We start from the raw sequence: 19,727 nt of genomic DNA on the forward strand, positions 1-19,727 counted from the left end.
TAGGGGAACACTACAGGCGTCAAGGACATCCAGCCTGCAATCTTTCGGTAAGCATCCACCTTGGAGGATGTTTCAAGATACATGACAATGCAAAACAGCTCAGCAGAGGCTGATAGCCAAGTTCCATACCCATGAGGATGGCCTCAATTGTGATATTAGGTCCATGATGCACTACAGGTGTTCCCACTACAGTAAATACTCCCACACGCACACTTACACAGACCCGTGTTTGTTCTCTCTCGCGCTCTCTCTCACATCAGAGAGAGAGAGACATGGACATAGACACACACGAATGATTTCATCTCGGATGTTTGTGTTGTTCCAGATACATTTTGTCTTGCTCAAAAATAATCTGAGCCTAGTTCAAAACATAGACAGATTCTAAGTAGACCTTACACCTAAAATGCATTGTCTGACCTCAGATGTCACCTCCTGTATACATTGATAAACCTTTAATTATCATCACAGGACAATGACTTGAAAGTAATCTGGATTTTGCAAATTGACACAGCTAGTTTTAGGGTTGTTACCTTTCTGCTTAAATTCTGTGCCTTATACACTCTCTCTCACACTATACCTGAGGAAGGAGCAAATAAACCTAGGCTCTAGGACTCTAGCTTGGTGTTGTGATTTTTGACCTTGTTTAATACAGAGAAAAGAAGGAATTTCTTCATTGAAAGTCGTGAGTCTGTGGAACTTTTTACTACAGAGGATTGCTGAAGTTGGGTTTTTAAGTATGTTCAAGGCTGACATAGACAGTTATTTAATCAGTCAGGAAATCAATCTTAATGGGAAAACACAGGAATGTGGAGTTGAGGATTATCAGATCAGTCGTGGTCTGATTGACTGGTGGGACAGTTTTAATGGGTTGAATGGTCTGCTTCGAGGTCCATGCCTAAAGTCAAAAGTTGCCGTTTTGAGGAGAGGCAAGTTAATGTGATTTTGAAAAAGACAGGCCAGTAACTGAAGAGAAAGAACAGTTAACAATATCAGCTAATGCTGCAGTTTCACAGCAGTGATTTACTATTATAGTTAGAAAAATATTAATCTTCCACTGGACATGTTATGGGTGAGAAAGAACTTGAACATAATAAATACCTTGTTTATGGTTATGATCATTCCATATTTAATTATTTTTGTGGACAGGAGTGAGAAAATTATGGATTTTTTCTAACATAAAGAGGTCAATGAAAGGACAGTGGAACTTGTTTATTTAAAAAAAAGGCCTTTTTTGGTATTCACATGTCTTATCATCTCTGCTATTTTACTGATAACCTCCTCCATGGGTTTACAACAATGAGGTTGCAGCTTCTGCTTTGGAGATTTTAGTCAGCTATTTGAGTAACAAAGAACTTCCAAACTGAGCTCTGCTATCTCTGAAAAACCTCTAGTTGTGAGTCCGATTTTATAGTTGAGTCCATGTTCAAGCTGGACTTTCGTTGTCCTGCGAAAGAAAATTTGGAAGAATCCTTGACACATTATGTCCTACCAAAGATGTGTTGCAATGATGCCAGAGACATCTTCCTGTGTACATCGATACATGCCAGAACATGAGACTGACAGAAGTCTGTACATTCCATACGTTCTCTTTTCTTTCTCCAACGTGAATCTCTATAAGAATTTTTTTTTCCCCCTTTTTACCCTGCACTTGTGTTTTGGGTTATTTAAAACAATGAACATTTTTCAATTTTAATATTACAAATTTTACAAAGAGTCAGAGTCATAGAGATGTGGAGCATGGAAAGAAACCGCTTTTCTAATCGTCCATCAGTTCTGAGGAAGGGTCACTGGACCCAAAACATTAACTCTGTTTGCTTTTTCACAGATGTTGTCAGACCTGCTCAGCTTTTCCAGCAACTTTATTTTTGCTCCTGATTTACAGCATCCGCAGTTCTTTTGGTTTTTATGGAAACAGACCTTTTGGTCCATGCTGACCACATATTCAGTATTTGGCCCATATTCCTCCAATCCATTCCTACTCAAATATCCATCCAGATGCCTTTTTGACATTATAATTGGATCAGCCTCCACCACTTCCTTTGTCAGTTCATTCCATACACCAAGATAACAAAGTGTGAAGCTGGATGAACACAGCAGGCCAAGCAGCATCTTAGGAGCACAAAAGCTGATGTTTCGGGCCTAGACCCTTCATCAGAAAAGAGGTGGGGGGGGGGGGGGAGAGGGGGAGGCAGACTGAAGATGGATAGGGGAGAAGATAAGTGGAGAGGAGACAGTCAAGTCAGAGGCGGGGATGGAGCCAGTAGAGATGAGTGTAGGTGGGGAGGTAGGGAGGGGATAGGTCAGACTGGGGAGGATGGACAGGTTAAGGGGGTGGGATGGGGTTTGTAGTAAGGAGATGGAGTGCGGCTTGAGGTGGGAGGAGGGGATAGGTGAGAGGAAGAACAGGTTAGGGAGGCGAGGATGAGCTGGGCTGGTTTTGGGATGCAGTCGGGGGGAGGGGAGATTTTGAAGCTTGTGAAATCCACATTGATACCATTGGGCTGCAGGGTTCCTAAGCAGATTATGAGTTGCTGTTCCTGCAATCTTCAGGTGGCATTTTTGTGACACTGCAGGACACCCAGGATGGACAGATCATCAATGGAATGGGAGGCGCAGTTGTTTATTGTGAACCGAGCGTAGGTGTTCTGCAAAGCAGTCCCCAAGCCTCCGCTTGGTTTTCCCAATGTAGAGGAGGCTACAACGAGTACAGCAGATGCAATACACCACACTGGCAGATGTGCAGATGAACATTTGCTTGATGTGCAAAGTCTTCTGGGGGGAAGGGAGGAGGTATGGAGGCAGGTGTAGCACTTCCTGCGATTGCAGGGGAGACTGCCGGGTGTGGTGGAGTTAGAGGGGTGTGTGGAGCGGCTAAGGGAGTCACAGAGAAAGCAGTCGCTCCGGAGAGCAGACAAGAGTGGGGAGAGAAAAATGTCTTTGGTGGTGGGGTCTGATTGCAGATGGCGTAAGTGTTGGAGGATGATGTGTTGTATCCGGAGGTTGGTGGGGTGGTACATGAGGACGGGGAGGATTCTCTCTTGGTGTTTATTGCGGGGATGGGGTGTGAGGGATGAGTTGCGGGAGACACGGTCGAGGGCATTCTCAACCACTGTGGAGGGGTGGGGGGGGAGTTGCAGTCCTTGAAAAACAAGGACATCTGATACATATGGGAGTGGAATGCCTCATCCTGCGAGCAGATGTGGCGGAAGTGAAGGAATTGGGAATATTTGCAGGAAGGTGGGTGGGAGGAGGTGTATTCTAGGTAGCTGTGGGAGTCGGTGTGCTTGAAATGGATATCGGTTTCTAGGTGGTTGCCCGAGATGGGCTTTTGTTGCCACCGTTTTTTCCCGTCCTTCATCTTGGGTTACCCAGAAGGTCAGCTTAAGGTCATCCTTCAGCCTCTCAGAGAAAATAGCCCCAGCCGATTCCGCCTCTCCTTACAGTTCAAACCTCCACCCCAGCAACATTTCTTGTAAATCTTTTCTGAACCATGCCAAATTTAACAACATCCTTCTTATAGCAAGGAGACCAGAACTGAATGCAGCATTCCAAAAGTGGCCTAACCAATGTCCTGCACAGCTGTAACATGACCTCCTAAATCCTGTATTCAATGCACTGACGAATAAAGGCAAGCATACCAAATGCCGCCTTCTTTACCTGGTCTATCTGCGACTCCACTTTAGTGGAACTATGAACCTGCACTGCAAGGTCCACTTTGTTTCGTATCACTCCCCAGGACTTTACCGCTGAGTATTTTTCCTTCCCTGATATGGCCTACCGAAATGTAGCATCTCACATTTATCTAGATTAAACTCCATCGGCCACTCCTCAGCCTATCTGATCAAGGTCCCGTTTAACTCTGAGGTAACCTTCTCCACTGTCCACTACTCCAAAAATTTTCGTCTTATCTGCAAATTTACTAACTATATCTCTTATTCTCATATCCAAATCATTTACACAGTTGACAAAAAGCAGTGTCTTAATTGAATTTGTTTTCTCCTTCAACAAACCAATAATATGGTGCTTATTAAAGAAATCTAGTTGATGCACCTTTTTTGCTTTAAGTCTGAAATAGAGAAAGCATACAATTGAGCATATTGAGAATGGGTGAGATGCTTACATTTATGTGTGATATATAGAGTAATGGAATCAGAGCAAGACAGTGCATTCATTCCATCTCAACTTTAATAGTTGAAACAAAAATGTTATGAAGAGTATTGGAATTTGCTGCTAAATCCACCAGACATAAAGTGAGAGTATGCAACTATACTATTTCCCCCATTCTCATATACATATGTGATGGAGGCAAAGTAGAGATTGAATCAGTGCAGACTCCTCACAGTGTGACATTGACAGGGAGATTTCAAACCAAATTATTTACATCCTTTTCGATATAAATTGATTTGAAAATGAAGACCAAGGTAAACAGAAAGTGTTGTTGATTTTTTTTAAAATATGGGCAGTTCAATTCCCTTTTAACCAAGAAATTATTGAATTAAAATTACTTTTCAAAGAGATTACCCTTTTGTCCACTCAATGATTATGATAAACCTTTAACGTACTCTTGTCGACCTGAACAGATTATCAGTTGACTGACGATGAGACTAGCAATTTTACAGAATATTAACAAACTGGTTATTGCCTTTTGAACATAATAAGCCCTACATAACTTTCTGCATTTGCTGTTTTTGCCTCTGTATCTGTGAGAAAGGCATAGCACATTGGTTTTTTTTGTACACAGCATGGCTTCATACAATGACATAGAAGGATTGAAGGCTTGGCACCTTGCAGGGTTAGACGTGGACCAGTGCAGCTACAATGGACAAACTCCCCTGGAGATTGTAAGAAAACATCTTGAATCGTATTTGAGAGAAATACAGGAAAATTCCGTAGGTAGCACTCCTCCCAAATGAGGTACATGTGCTACTTTGATAAAAGAAGAGAAATTTTGTCAAAGGTTTCTTCTTGGCCAATCAGGACAGATGCAAGAATGCCAAATTTGAAACAACCACTATAATTTATACCACAGAAGAGGGTGTGATTGGTTTACGCTCTAAATAATTAGCACCCTTTACTTTCTCTTGTAGCATAAATTATGGTTTTGCAGTTTGAACTTAGACATTCTTGTGTTTGTCCTGATGAATGCAAAATTAAGAAAAACATTTGGTTCAGAAGAGTGGACTCAAAATATTAATTCTGTTGTCTCTGGTGAGCTTTTCCAGCAATCTCTGTTTTTGTATTTGGTTACCTGTCAGGTTTTTCAGCAATATCCAATGTCTGTACCACCAGGCAGCTACGTTAACAGTCTGAGCTCAATTGTTCATTTCTGGTTTTAAACATAACTTTTAACATTTCCATGATATGAATCACATTTTTCACTTGAGTGAAGCTAAGTTGTGTGAATGTACCTAACTTTGCTTTCAGGCGTTGGCTTCTGGTAATCAGGAAGTAATTGCATTCCTTCAGTCGGCACTCAAGCAAAACAAGGAGGTAAGAATTGCGTGGATTCCATGACTGTTTGAACACAAGAATTCCTTTATGACTTAGAACTCTGAATTCAAAGATTCATTAATGGTAGATTTTGCTTCATGCTTTGTGACAATAAAGGTATTAATGTTTTCTTTACGTTGTGCTATGTATATGTATATACATGCTATGTTTGTAGCATATGTCTATAAGGCATTTCCTTATATTAGTGCAACATATACTAGATACTTGTGGGTCAATAAAACCAATTAGTCAATTCAGTTAAAAATAATAAACTGTAATCAGGGAATGACACAAGCAGGATCAAGAAAGTTCAAAAGAAGCATTGTTGCATCAATCTTAGTAATTAATTTAACTCATTAATTAGCAATAACAATTCAAAGTAGGTATCTCATCACATAACATACGCCACATATCTGGGAAAGATCTGTTTCCCTCCTCATGTTAAAACAAGTTCAGTTCCTCTTGTAATAAAGGATAGTATCCTTCTATCCTTCTTGAGGATGTGCTTTACCTGCATACTAACATTTTGTGACTCATGCACCAGAACATATAATTCACTCTGCACCTTTGGATTCTGCAGTCAATCTCCAATTAAATAAGACTCTGCTTTTCTAATCTTCATGTCAAAGTGAACAACTTCATATTTCCCACCCACCAGAATTTTTGCCCACTAACTCAACCAACTTCTATCCATCCACAACTTCTATACGCACTTAACACAACATACTTTCCTACTTTCATACTTACATTTCTGAAGAAGGGTCCAGACCTGAAATATCAGCTTTCCCATTCCTCTGATGCTGCTTGGCCCTGCTGTATTCATCTAACTTTCACACCGTGTTATCTCATACTTTCCTGCCTATCTTGGTGTTATCTGTGAATTTAGCAACCATGCTTAAATCCCCTCATCCGAGTCATTGATGTAAACTTTCAGAAGTTGAGACCCCAGCATAGATGCTGTGGGATTTGCCTTGTCACATCCTGCCAAGCAGATTTTTAACCATCTTCCATTGATACATATGCTTCCTGCCAGCCAGCCAATCTTCCATTCATGCCAATATGATACCTCGTACACCATGAGCTTTTAATTTTCAGAAATATTCACTAATGTGGCGTCTTAGTAGATATCTTCTGGAAATCCATTTATAGCCTACAGGCTCCCCTTTATCCACAGCACTTGATAGTTCTTGAAAGAACTTCAGTACATTGGTTGATGATGTGATGGTATAATGGTATCAAGTTCCTATCATGACAGATAGAGGAATTAAAAGTCTCTAAGGATAATCATGAAACCATTGTCAATTGTCATAAAAACCCATGTGGCTCAGTAATGAAAGGAAGGAAAATGCTGCCCTTGCCTCATCTGGCCTAAATGTGACTCCAAATTCAAAACAACGTGGTTGAGTTTTAACTGCCATTTGAAATAACTTAGCAATCCACTCAGTTGCAGCAATTGGCAGAAAGAGTGGAAAGAGTAAAAAAGACTGAAACCAGACAGATCATCTGGCATCAACTTAGGCACCGAATATGACAACAGCAAACACAGTTCAGTCAACCCTTCAAATTCCTATTTATTATTATAAAGGGGCAAGTGCCAAAGTTGGAAGAGCTGTCACACATAACAGTTAAGCAAAAATCTGACATTACCTTTAATGCATTATCCATGAATATATAGAACATAGAACATTACAGCACAGTACAGGCCCTTCGGCCCTCAATGTTGTGCCGACCTGTCATATCGATCTCCAGCCCATCTAACCTACACTATTCCATGTACGTCTCTGTTCATATACAATGCTCATCATCCCTGGATATGTACGGTCCCACTGATGGGAAAACCCAGCAGAGGAGGCAGCACAGTTGGAATGGAGTTTCCCTGGGAGTCATCAACATGAACTCTGGCCCCACGAACGAAACCACTTGTTGATGGCTATGTACCCATTCCCCAATCCCTCAGTTGATCGTTCCTCCTTTAGAGGAAGCACAGAGGGTGGCAAGGAACTGCTCCATTCTGAAGGGTCACTGGACTGAAAACCTTTATTGCTTTTTTCTCTTGTATAAGCTCCAAGATCTGAGTCTCTTCAGCAATTTCTGCTTTGTTTGTGTCAGACCTCCACCATTTGCAGTTCTCTGGTTTATTTTAGACAGAAAACACACTTGACCTAATCCTCAGCAAGTTGCCAGCTGCAGGTGTATCTGTCTATCACAGTATCAGTAAGAATGATCACTGTGTAGCACTCTGATCAATGTAAATGAGGTAGACTTTGAACAGATCTAACAACTCATGACTGTGTGTCAATGTGTTGCCATGATGTATTAACAGCAGAATTATACTCCTAATACAACCTGAGACCTCATGATTTGGCAAATACCTCATTCCACCATTACCGTTGAGCCAGTTGACACTGCAGTGCAGGAAGACATGCCAGGAGCAGCCCCAGGCATACCTAAACAATGAGACGTCAACCTAGACACAGGACTATTGAGCGCCTACCAGTATATGCAGCCAGTGATAGATGGGGTAAGCATCTAATTGTGAATAGTGGTGGATAATAAAACTCATGAGAGGGGGAGGCTCCACAAATTTTCTCCATCCTCCATGGTGGAGGCAGCAAAAGATAAGGCTGAAACATTCGCAACAATCTTCAGTAAGGAGTGCTAAGTTGGCCTCCCTCAGTGGTCCCCAGCATCACAGATACTAGTCTTAGCAAATTTGAACCACTCCAAGTGATATCAAGATACAGTTGGAAGCACTGGATATTGCAAAGACTATGGGCCCTGAAAACATTCCAGCAATAGTACTGAAGACTTGTGACACACCTAGCCTAGCTGTTCCAATACAGCTACACCACGGCATTTATGTGATAACGTAGAAAATTGCTCAAGTATGTGCTGTATGCAAAAGCAGGACAAATCCAACCTGATTCGGTCTACTTTCAAACACCAGTAAAGTGATAGAAGGGGTCGTCATCACTGCTATCAAGTTGCACCTGCTCAGCAATAACTTGTTCATTGACCATCAAGCCACCTCATTCCAGACTTCATTCAACCATTGACAAAAGGAGCTGAATTCCAGACATGAAATGAGTTGTTACTGTCTTTGACATGAAGGCTGCATTTGAATCAAGTAAGACACTAAGGAGCCCTAGCAAAACTGAAGTCAATAGGAATCAGGGGGTTAAAATAGTATCAGAGATAATGGGAACTGCAGATGCTGGAGATTCCAAGATAATAAAATGTGAGGCTGGATGAACACAGCAGGCCAAGCAGCATCTCAGGAGCACAAAAGCTGACGTTTCGGGCCTAGACCCTTCATCAGAGAGGGGGATGGGGGGAGGGAACTGGAATAAATAGGGAGAGAGGGGGAGGCGGACCGAAGATGGAGAGTAAAGAAGATAGGTGGAGAAGGTGTGGGTGGGGAGGTAGGGAGGGGATAGGTCAGTCCAGGGAAGACGGACAGGTCAAGCAGGTGGGATGAGGTTAGTAGGTAGCTGGGGGTGCGGCTTGGGGTGGGAGGAAGGGATGGGTGAGGAAGAACCGGTTAGGGAGGCAGAGACAGGTTGGACTGGTTTTGGGATGCAGTGGGTGGGGGGGAAGAGCTGGGCTGGTTGTGGGGTGCAGTGGGGGGAGGGGATGAACTGGGCTGGTTTAGGGATGCAGTGGGGGAAGGGGAGATTTTGAAACTGGTGAAGTCCACATTGATACCATATGGCTGCAGGGTTCCCAGGCGGAATATGAGTTGCTGTTCCTGCAACCTTCGGGTGGCATCATTGTGGCAGTGCAGGAGGCCCATGATGGACATGTCATCAAGAGAATGGGAGGGGGAGTGGAAATGGTTTGCGACTGGGAGGTGCAGTTGTTTGTTGCGAACTGAGCGGAGGTGTTCTGCAAAGCGGTCCCCAAGCCTCCGCTTGGTTTCCCCAATGTAGAGAAAGCCGCACCGGGTACAGTGGATGCAGTATACCACATTGGCAGATGTGCAGGTGAACCTCTGCTTAATGTGGAATGTCATCTTGGGGCCTGGGATGGGGGTGAGGGAGGAGGTGTGGGGACAAGTGTAGCATTTCCTGCGGTTGCAGGGGAAGGTGCCGGGTGTGGTGGGGTTGGAGGGCAGTGTGGAGCGAACAAGGGAGTCACGGAGAGAGTGGTCTCTCCGGAAAGCTGACAGGGGTGGGGATGGAAAAATGTCTTGGGTGGTGGGGTCGGATTGTAAATGGCGGAAGTGTCGGAGGATAATGCGTTGTATCCGGAGGTTGGTAGGGTGGTGTGTGAGAACGAGGGGGATCCTCTTGGGGCGGTTGTGGCGGGGGCGGGGTGTGAGGGATGTGTCGCGGGAAATGCGGGAGACGCGGTCAAGGGCGTTCTCAATCACCGTGGGGGGGAAGTTGCGGTCCTTAAAGAACTTGGACATCTGGGATGTGCGGGAGTGGAATGTCTTATCGTGGGAGCAGATGCGGCGGAGGCGGAGGAATTGGGAATAGGGGATGGAATTTTTGCAGGAGGGTGGGTGGGAGGAGGTGTATTCTAGGTAGCTGTGGGAGTCGGTGGGCTTGAAATGGACATCAGTTACAAGCTGGTTGCCTGAGATGGAGACTGAGAGGTCCAGGAAGGTGAGGGATGTGCTGGAGATGGCCCAGGTGAACTGAAGGTTGGGGTGGAAGGTGTTGGTGAAGTGGATGAACTGTTCGAGCTCCTCTGGGGAGCAAGAGGCGGTGCCGATACAGTCATCAATGTACCGGAGGAAGAGGTGGGGTTTGGGGCCTGTGTAGGTGCGGAAGATGGACTGTTCCACGTAACCTACAAAGAGGCAGGCATAGCTGGGGCCCATGCGGGTGCCCATGGCCACCCCCTTAGTCTGTAGGAAGTGGGAGGAGTCAAAAGAGAAGTTGTTGAGTGTGAGGACGAGTTCCGCTAGGCGGATGAGAGTGTCGGTGGAGGGGGCCTGGTCGGGCCTGCGGGACAGGAAGAAGCGGAGGGCCTTGAGGCCATCTCCATGCGGAATGCAGGTGTACAGGGACTGGACGTCCATGGTGAATATGAGGTGTTGGGGGCCAGGGAATTGGAAGTCCTGGAGGAGGTGGAGGGCGTGGGTGGTGTCACGGATCCATCCCCACCCCTGTCTGCTTTCCGGAGAGACCACTCTCTCCGTGACTCCCTTGTTCGCTCCACACTGCCCTCCAACCCCACCACACCCGGCACCTTCCCCTGCAACCGCAGGAAATGCTACACTTGTCCCCACACCTCCTCCCTCACCCCCATCCCAGGCCCCAAGATGACATTCCACATTAAGCAGAGGTTCACCTGCACATCTGCCAATGTGGTATACTGCATCCACTGTACCCGGTGCGGCTTTCTCTACATTGGGGAAACCAAGCGGAGGCTTGGGGACCGCTTTGCAGAACACCTCCGCTCAGTTCGCAACAAACAACTGCACCTCCCAGTCGCAAACCATTTCCACTCCCCCTCCCATTCTCTTGATGACATGTCCATCATGGGCCTCCTGCACTGCCACAATGATGCCACCCGAAGGTTGCAGGAACAGCAACTCATATTCCGCCTGGGAACCCTGCAGCCATATGGTATCAATGTGGACTTCACCAGTTTCAAAATCTCCCCTTCCCCCACTGCATCCCTAAACCAGCCCAGTTCATCCCCTCCCCCCACTGCACCCCACAACCAGCCCAGCTCTTCCCCCCCACCCACTGCATCCCAAAACCAGTCCAACCTGTCTCTGCCTCCCTAACCGGTTCTTCCTCTCACCCATCCCTTCCTCCCACCCCAAGCCGCACCCCCAGCTACCTACTAACCTCATCCCACCTGCTTGACCTGTCCGTCTTCCCTGGACTGACCTATCCCCTCCCTACCTCCCCACCCACACCTTCTCCACCTATCTTCTTTACTCTCCATCTTCGGTCCGCCTCCCCCTCTCTCCCTATTTATTCCAGTTCCCTCCCCCCATCCCCCTCTCTGATGAAGGGTCTAGGCCCGAAACGTCAGCTTTTGTGCTCCTGAGATGCTGCTTGGCCTGCTGTGTTCATCCAGCCCCACATTTTATTATCTAGGAATCAGGGGGTGATGGATATGCGGCGATGGTGAGGGAAAACTCCCTGCTGGTTGGAGTCATGCCTGGCACGTAGCAGAATGGTTGCTGTTGTTGGAGGTCAGTCATCTCAGCTCGAGGACATCTCTGTAGAAGTTCCTCAGGGTAGTGTCTGAGGCCCAATTATCAGAGAAACAAAAGAAACAAAATCTGGACAGTATCCAGGCTTGGGCTGACATTTGCAACACACAACTGACAGACAATGACCATCTCTTACAAAAAAGAATCTAACTAAAATTAGACTAGCTGGAATGTCCCTTGACATTCAATGGTGTCACGATTTCTGAATGGCTGACTATCAACAACCTGGGGCTACCATTGACTAGAAATTGACTGGACTCCCCATTTAAATAGAATAGCTGTGCAAGCCTACCAATCCTGTGGTGTGCAATTCACCTCCTGACTCCCTAAAGCTCGTCCATAATCTGCAGGGTGCAAGTCAGGAATGTGACAGAATACGTCCCACTGAGCTGGATGAGTGTAGCTGCAAAACAACTCAAAGGTTGACATTAGCTAGGGCAAAGTAGCTCACAGGACTGATATATCACACCCACAATGTCTAGTCTCCCCAAGAGGCAGTGCAGAAATTTATCAACGGTCCTTAAACAGTACCTTCCAAACCATAACGATGCTACCCGAAGGTTGCAGGAACAGCAACTCATATTCTGCTTGGGAACCCTGCAGCCCAATGGTATCAATGTGGACTTCACATGCTTCAAAATCTCCCCTCCTCCCACCACAGCCCAAAACCAGCCCAGATCGTCCCTTTCTCCCTAACGTGTCCTTCCTCCCACCTATCCCCTCTTCCCACCTCAAGCCCCACCTCTACCTCCTACATACTAACTTCATCCCGCCCCCTCGACCTGTCCATCCTCCCGGGACTGACCCACCTCCTGCCTATCTCCCCACCTACGCTCACCTTTTACTGGCTCCATCCCTGCCTCTTTGACTGGTCTGTCTCCTCTCCACCTATCTTCTCCTCTATCCATCTTCTATCCACCTCCCCCTCTCTCCCTATTTATTTCAGAATGCCCTTTCCCTCCTCCATTTCTGAAGAAGGGTCTAGGCCCGAAACGTCAGCCTTCCTGCTCCTCTGATGCTGCTTGGCCTGCTGTGTTCATCCAGCTCCACACTTTGTTATCTCGTATAACCAGCTGTCTGGTCAGTTCCAAAATGTATTGTTCTGAGAATGAAAGGATTCAATTCCAGGGTGCCACTGCTAATCTGATTTTTCCAATTCCTATGTAGATTAAAGCCATCCCTGATTATTGCCTTCCTTTAACACAGGCAATATTTTCTTCATGTACACGTTGTCGCGGTTTGTAGTTAATATCAGGCAGCCTGTAGACTGCTCCCATTACTGACTTGTTTCTTTTAATATTCCTCATCTCCCCAAACTGATTCTACATTCTCATCTCCTGAATCAAGATCATCTCTGACTATTACTCAAATGCCATGCTTGATTAGCAGTGCTACTGTTCCATCTTTACGCAGCTTATTTTTCTTACATGCCATATACCCTCCATATTCACAACCCAAACCTTTTCATTCCTAATGCCAAGTGTCCCTTTGCCTATCAGATTGTATTTATTGACTTGAGTATGCGCTATTGATTTATTTACCTTGTTGTGAATACTATCTGCGTTCAGATTAGAGCCTCTAGTTTTGTCTTTTTGTTAGCTTTGTAACATTTGGTTTGGATTGTTGGTGTATTCCAGTTATTTTTTTCCTTTCCGTGGCTTGTTGCCATTTTCTAACCTTCATTTCCTATTTCACTGTATTTCTCTTATCCTGTTTCACTTTTTGATGTGCAGATGTTTCCACATTTAATCCCTTGCCCCACTATTTGGTTTGAAACTCTGCACTTCACAAAAATAATAATCCTAGCCCAGTTCTGATGCAGGCCATTGCAAAAGTATATCCCTACTTTCCCTGGTACTGGTGCCAGTGGTCTAGAAGCCAGAACACATTTCTCCCACAGCAGTCTTTGAGCCACATATTCATGTCTTTAATGTTATGGACCCTATGCCAATTTGCACGTAGCTCAGGTAATAATCTAAAGTTTATAATTTTTGAGGTTCTGCTGTTCTATCTAGTTCCTAGCTCTTCATACTCTCTATGCAGAACCTCTTTCCCAGTTCTCCTTACGTTATTGGTATTTACATGGACCATGACAATTAAATCTGTCTCCTCCCACTGCAGCATCCATTTCCAGCACTGAGCAGATGTCCTGAACCCCATCACCAGGAGAGCAACACAGCTCTCCAGACTCTTGCTCTTACCTGCAGAGAATAGTGTCCACCCCCCTCACTACAGTATCACCACCTCCTCCTACCACTACCATTACTGCATTTCTTGTTACTCCCACCCCGATTCCACCTTCCACAAAACTTCTGTGCTGCGGTGTCATGTTTTGCATGTCCACTCTACAAACCCACTCTCTTTACACAAGCCGACACAATCTCAAACCCATTGGACAATTTCAGAGCTCTTGCATCCCGAGTCCTAATATCTGTCTCACACAGTTATGTCCTCCTGTCCCTGCTTACTGAGCAAATCAGAGAACCTTTCTGAAGTAATTTTACTGTCTCCTATTACAAACCAGTGAGGTTATTTTCTCCAAATCTGTCCGTCGTTCAGTCTCCAGCTTATAGAAATTGTGGTGAAGCTGCTCAAACATGTGTTTTCCTGATTCACAATGGTATTCAGCACCTCTCGCTTGCTACAGTCTTGACATTACTTGAACTGTCATTCTTGAGAAGGTTTAATTACATTCTTTAATTATGTTATTGTTTTAATTTTTCAGGTTTAGGTATCCACTGTCAAGAACAGATTTGCAATCTGAAGAGTCTGCACAATAAGATGTCAATAATGTTAAATGAAATTCTTCATCCTCTTCGAACATGAAAGTAATTGCTACATCGTATACTATAGATACTTTTTATGAATAGAAATCACATTTGAATAAGTGGGAAACTTAACCAAGCCAGGTAGTTTGTACCTGTAGAACAGGAGGATGGTCTACATCCGAGAATGCAAAATATCTGTCCTTAGAAGGCAAGACATTTGGAGCTATGCTATGCTCTGGAAATTATACAGAACAAAAACTTACATTTACATTGTGGATTTAGTACAATGAAATGTCCCAAGGCATCTCAGAAACGCATGACAGAAAAGTTAAACCAGAAATCAAAGGGAGTTGCATTGGAAACACAATATAATTTGTCATTATCAACCCTCAATTAGACGTGTGTGCAGATGATAGCAGGGATAGGAAGGACAGTGGCCCTGTAATGTTATCATGAAAAAAGATCCAATTAGGCCAGTAAATACCGTTGAAAGTCAAAGACCCAGCATCATTTGCATTATTTTCCTTTTGCTTGTCAGCTTGAAATAAAGTAATATCATTGGAGTTTGCATGTTGTCAATTAGATCAGATCACTGATTTCATCATTTACTTCAGTTTTTCCTTATTTATTTGTACATATTTGAACTATTTCCATAAGCTCTGACTGACTGAATATGAGTTAGAGAACTTCTTTGTATGTACTTCTGCAAATTCAAACACAAAAAATGATCCTCTGTGACAGGCAGCAAGTGCTATATCAGCACCCAATGATGGGGGAGAAAAGGGTAATTAAAATGACTTTTGGCCATAGGTGACTGAGAATCTACAGAGTTCTCATATAGATGAAAATTTAAAGTAATTTAACTTTGTACCATGAAATAATGTTTGGAGTTGCTAGTAATTTGTCAAAATTAGACAGCATCGGTGGAAATAGCAGATAAAGGAACACTTTATCTTTAGTACACTTAAATGGTACAATATGGTGTCAATTTAATGAAATATAGAATTTGACACAGAAAAATAAACAAACCTAATTGTTTGTGAAATGAATGTTTACAGTTAATATTTCTTAATGTCAACAAAGCCACTACATTAGGATTAAAATGTCATACCTTCGTGCCTTTGCACAGATTCTAAGTGGAAAATCCCTTGGGCAATCTTCCTGCACTATTTCTGCTAAAAGATCCTTAAGTATAACTATTGCACCACCTACAATGCACAAATCAAGAAAGTGGTAGAATACTCTTCAGTTGCAAGAATAAATACAGCTTCTATTTTGTTAAAACAAAAAAGACAATTGCTATAAAGTGCAGCCTGTGGCAATTAGTTGTTGCATGTGTTAACAATGGCGGGTGTTGTGTTGAAGTTACTACATGTTGGGATCTGGCTGACCATGCGTTCTCTCATTCTTACCTACTGTCATAGACAGAAGGATTTACAGATTGATAATTAGCCTGTTTAGCCATGCTACAAGTGCACCTTCCATGGTCATTAAGTCCTGGAATGTGACTCGTCAACAACACTCGACACTGAACAACATCCAGAACAAAACTGCTGACTTGTTTGGCACCTCATTAACCACCTTAAACAAGAGTGGCACACAGTGGTAGCAGTATGTATTATATACAAGATGCATTGTAGAAAATGAATCAAACTCCTGTGATAGCACCTTTCAAACCATAACTATTATCATCAAGAAGAATGATACAGCAATCCCTTCACCATCACTGGATCAAAAATCATTCCAAAACACCTCCACTATGCCAACAGTAGCAGTACAAAAAAGTTGCAAGACTTCCAGAGAGACCACTCTCTCCGTGATTCCCTTGTTCACTCCACACTCCCCTCCAACCCCACCACACCCGACACCTTCCCCTGCAACCGCAGGAAGTGCTACGCTTGCCCCCACACCTCCTCCCTCACCCGTATCCCAGGCCCCAAGATGACTTTTCATAGTAAGCAGAGGTTCACCTGCACATCTGCCAATGTGGTATACTGTATCCATTGTACCCGGTGTGGCTTCCTCTACATTGGGGAAACTAAGCGGAGGCTTGGGGACCGCTTTGCAGAACACCTCCGCTCAGTTCGCAATAAACAACCGCACCTCCCAGTCGCGAACCATTTTAACTCCTCCTCCCATTCTTTAGACAACATGTCCATCCTGGGCCTCTTGCAGTGCCACAATGATGCCACCCGAAGGTTGCAGGAACAGCAACTCATATTCCGCTTGGGAACCCTGCAGCCATCTGCCAATGTGGTATACTGCATCCACTGTACCCGGTGCGGCTTCCTCTACATTGGGGAAACCAAGCGGAGGCTTGGGGACCGCTTTGCAGAACACCTCCGCTCAGTTCGCAACAAACAACTGCACCTCCCAGTCGCAAACCATTTCCACTCCCCCTCCCATTCTCTTGATGACACGTCCATCATGAGCCTCCTGCACTGCCACAATGATGCCACCCGAAGGTTGCAGGAACAGCAACCCATATTCCGCCTGGGAACCCTGCAGCCATATGGTATCAATGTGGACTTCACCAGTTTCAAAATCTCCCCTTCCCCTACTGCATCCCTAAACCAGCCCAGTTCATCCCCTCCCCCCACTGCACCACACAACCAGCCCAGCTCTTCCCCCGCCCACCCACTGCATCCCAAAACCAGTCCAACCTGTCTCTGCCTCCCTAACCGGTTCTTCCTCTCACCCATCCCTTCCTCCCACCCCAAACCGCACCCCCATCTACCTACTAACCTCATCCCACCTCCTTGACCTGTCCGTCTTCCCTGGACTGACCTATCCCCTCCCTACCTCCCCACCTACACTTTCTCCACCTATCTTCTTTACTCGCCATCTTCGGTCCGCCTCCCCCTCTCTCCCTATTTATTCCAGTTCCCTCCCCCCATCCCCCTCTCTGATGAAGGGTCTAGGCCCGAAACGTCAGCTTTTGTGCTCCTGAGATGCTGCTTGGCCTGCTGTGTTCATCCAGCCTCACATCTTAGTATCAATGTGGACTTCACCAGCTTCAAAATCTCCCCTTCCCCCACCGCATCCCAAAACCAGCCCAATTCGTCTCCTTCCCCCACTGCATCACACAACCAGCCCAACTCATCCCCTCCCCCCATTGCATCCCAAAACCAGCCCAGCCTGTCTCTGCCTCCCTAACCTGTTCTTACTCTCACCCATCCCTTCCTCCCACCTCAAGCCGCACCTCCATTTCCTACGTACTAACCTCATCTGACCTCCTTGACCTGTCTGTCTTCCCTGGACTGACCTATCCCCTCCCTACCTCCCCACCTATACTCTCCTCTCCACCTATCTTCTTTTCTCTCCATCTTCGGTCCGCCTCCCCCTCTCTCCCTATTTATTCCAGAACCCTCTCCCCATCCCCCTCTCTGATGAAGGGTCTAGGCCCGAAACGTCAGATTTTGTGCTCTGAGATGCTGCTTGGCCTGCTGGGTTCATCCAGCTTCACACTTTATTATCTTGGATTCTCCAGCATCTGCAGTTCCCATTTTCTCTCTCCAGTACAAAAAAGTGACTTGCTGCCACCTCATCAAGGACATTTGGGGATGAGTAACAACTGCTGCTTTTGCAAGACTTGATGTTCACTTTATCACTGAATTGCAAGTTACAGTTTATGATAATCAGAGGCTAGGTTAAAAGGGCCAATCCAAAGTTACAAAATCCATTTCATGTTTACACAACCTTCACAGCAGTTAGGGTGAATAGCCACATCACTAAGTTCAACAAATTTACTTCAGATCTGTCTTCATTTTATTTCCATTTCTGTTGTTAGTTTGGTGTGTCTTATTCCTTTCCTCCTTTCATGTTGCATTTGTATAGCTGCTCTACAGCCATTCACCTAGACATAAGAACATAAGATCTAGGAGCAGGAATAGGCCATCTGGCCTCTCGAGCCTGCCCTGCCATTTAATAAGATCATGGCTGATCTTTTTGAGACTCAGCTCCACTTACCTGCCCACTCACCATAACCCTTAATTCCTTTACTGTTCAAAAATATATCTAGCTTTGCCTTAAAAACATTCAGCAAGGTAGCTTCAACCGCTTCATTGAACAGGGAATTCCACAGATTCACAACCCTTTGGGTGAAGAAGTTCCTCCTGACCTCAGTCCTACATCTGCTTCCCTTTATTTTGAGGCAATGCCCTCTAGTCCTAGTTTCACCTGCTAGCCAAAACAACCTCCCTACCTCCACCTTATCTATTCCCTTCATAATCTTATATATTTCTATAAGATCTCCCCTCATTCTTCTGAATTCCAATGAGTATAATCCCACTGTACTCAGTCTCTCCTCATAATCCAACCCTCTCAATGCTGGAATTAACTGAATGAATCTCTCCTGCACACCCTCCAGTGCTGGTATATCTCTTCTCAAGTAAGGAGACCAAAACAGCACACAGTACTCCAGCTGTGGCCTCACCAGGACCCTATACAGCTGCAGCATAGCCTCCCTGTTTTTAAACTCTGTCCTTTTAGCAATGGTAGACAAAATTCTATTTGCCTTTTTAATTACCTGCTGCACCTGCAATCCGACTGTTAGTGATTCATGCACAAGGACACCCAAGTCCCTCTGCCCAGCAGTGTGCTGCAATGTCTTACCATTTAAAACATAGTCCATTTTGCTGTTATTCCTACCAAAATGGATGACTTCACACTTATCAACATTGTACTCCATCTGCCAGACCTTTGCCTACTCGCTTAGACTATCTATATCCCTCTGCAGACTTTGTGTCTTCTGCACACTTTGCTCTCCCATTCATCTTAGGTCATCTGCAAATTTTGACACACCATACTTAGTACTCAACTCCAAATCATCAATGTAAATTGTGAACAATTGTGGTCCCAACACTGATCCCTGAGGCACACAATTAGCCACTGACTGCCAACCAGAAAAACACCCATTTACCCCTACTCTTTGCTTTCTACTGGTCAACTAATCCTCTGTCCTTGCCAATACCGTAATACCGTGCAACTTTATCTTATGTAGCAGCCTTTGTTGTGGCACCTTGTCAAATGCCTTCTGGAAATCCAGATACACCACATCCACAGGTTTCCCACTGTCCACCATGCAAGTAATGTCCTCAAAGAATTCCACCAAATTAGTTAAACATGACCGAACCTTCATGAACCCACACTGGGTGTTTCCAATGGGACAATTTATATCCATATGTCTTGCTATTTCTTCCTTAATGATAGATTCAAGCATTTTCTCCACTACTTAAGGTAGGTTAACTGGCCTCTCGTTACCTGCTTTATGTCTACTTCATTTTTTT

At 44.8% G+C, this 19,727-nt stretch overlaps 1 pseudogene; it reads left to right on the forward strand.

The window, feature by feature from the left end:
* LOC125455545 (60 kDa lysophospholipase-like) overlaps positions 1–14,497 on the forward strand; it is an 80,730-nt pseudogene extending 66,233 nt beyond the window's left edge.
* The last annotated feature ends 5,230 nt before the right edge of the window (positions 14,498–19,727 follow it).

Source organism: Stegostoma tigrinum, chromosome 10 (genome assembly GCF_030684315.1).
Source record: "Stegostoma tigrinum isolate sSteTig4 chromosome 10, sSteTig4.hap1, whole genome shotgun sequence".
Lineage (NCBI taxonomy): Eukaryota > Metazoa > Chordata > Chondrichthyes > Orectolobiformes > Stegostomatidae > Stegostoma > Stegostoma tigrinum.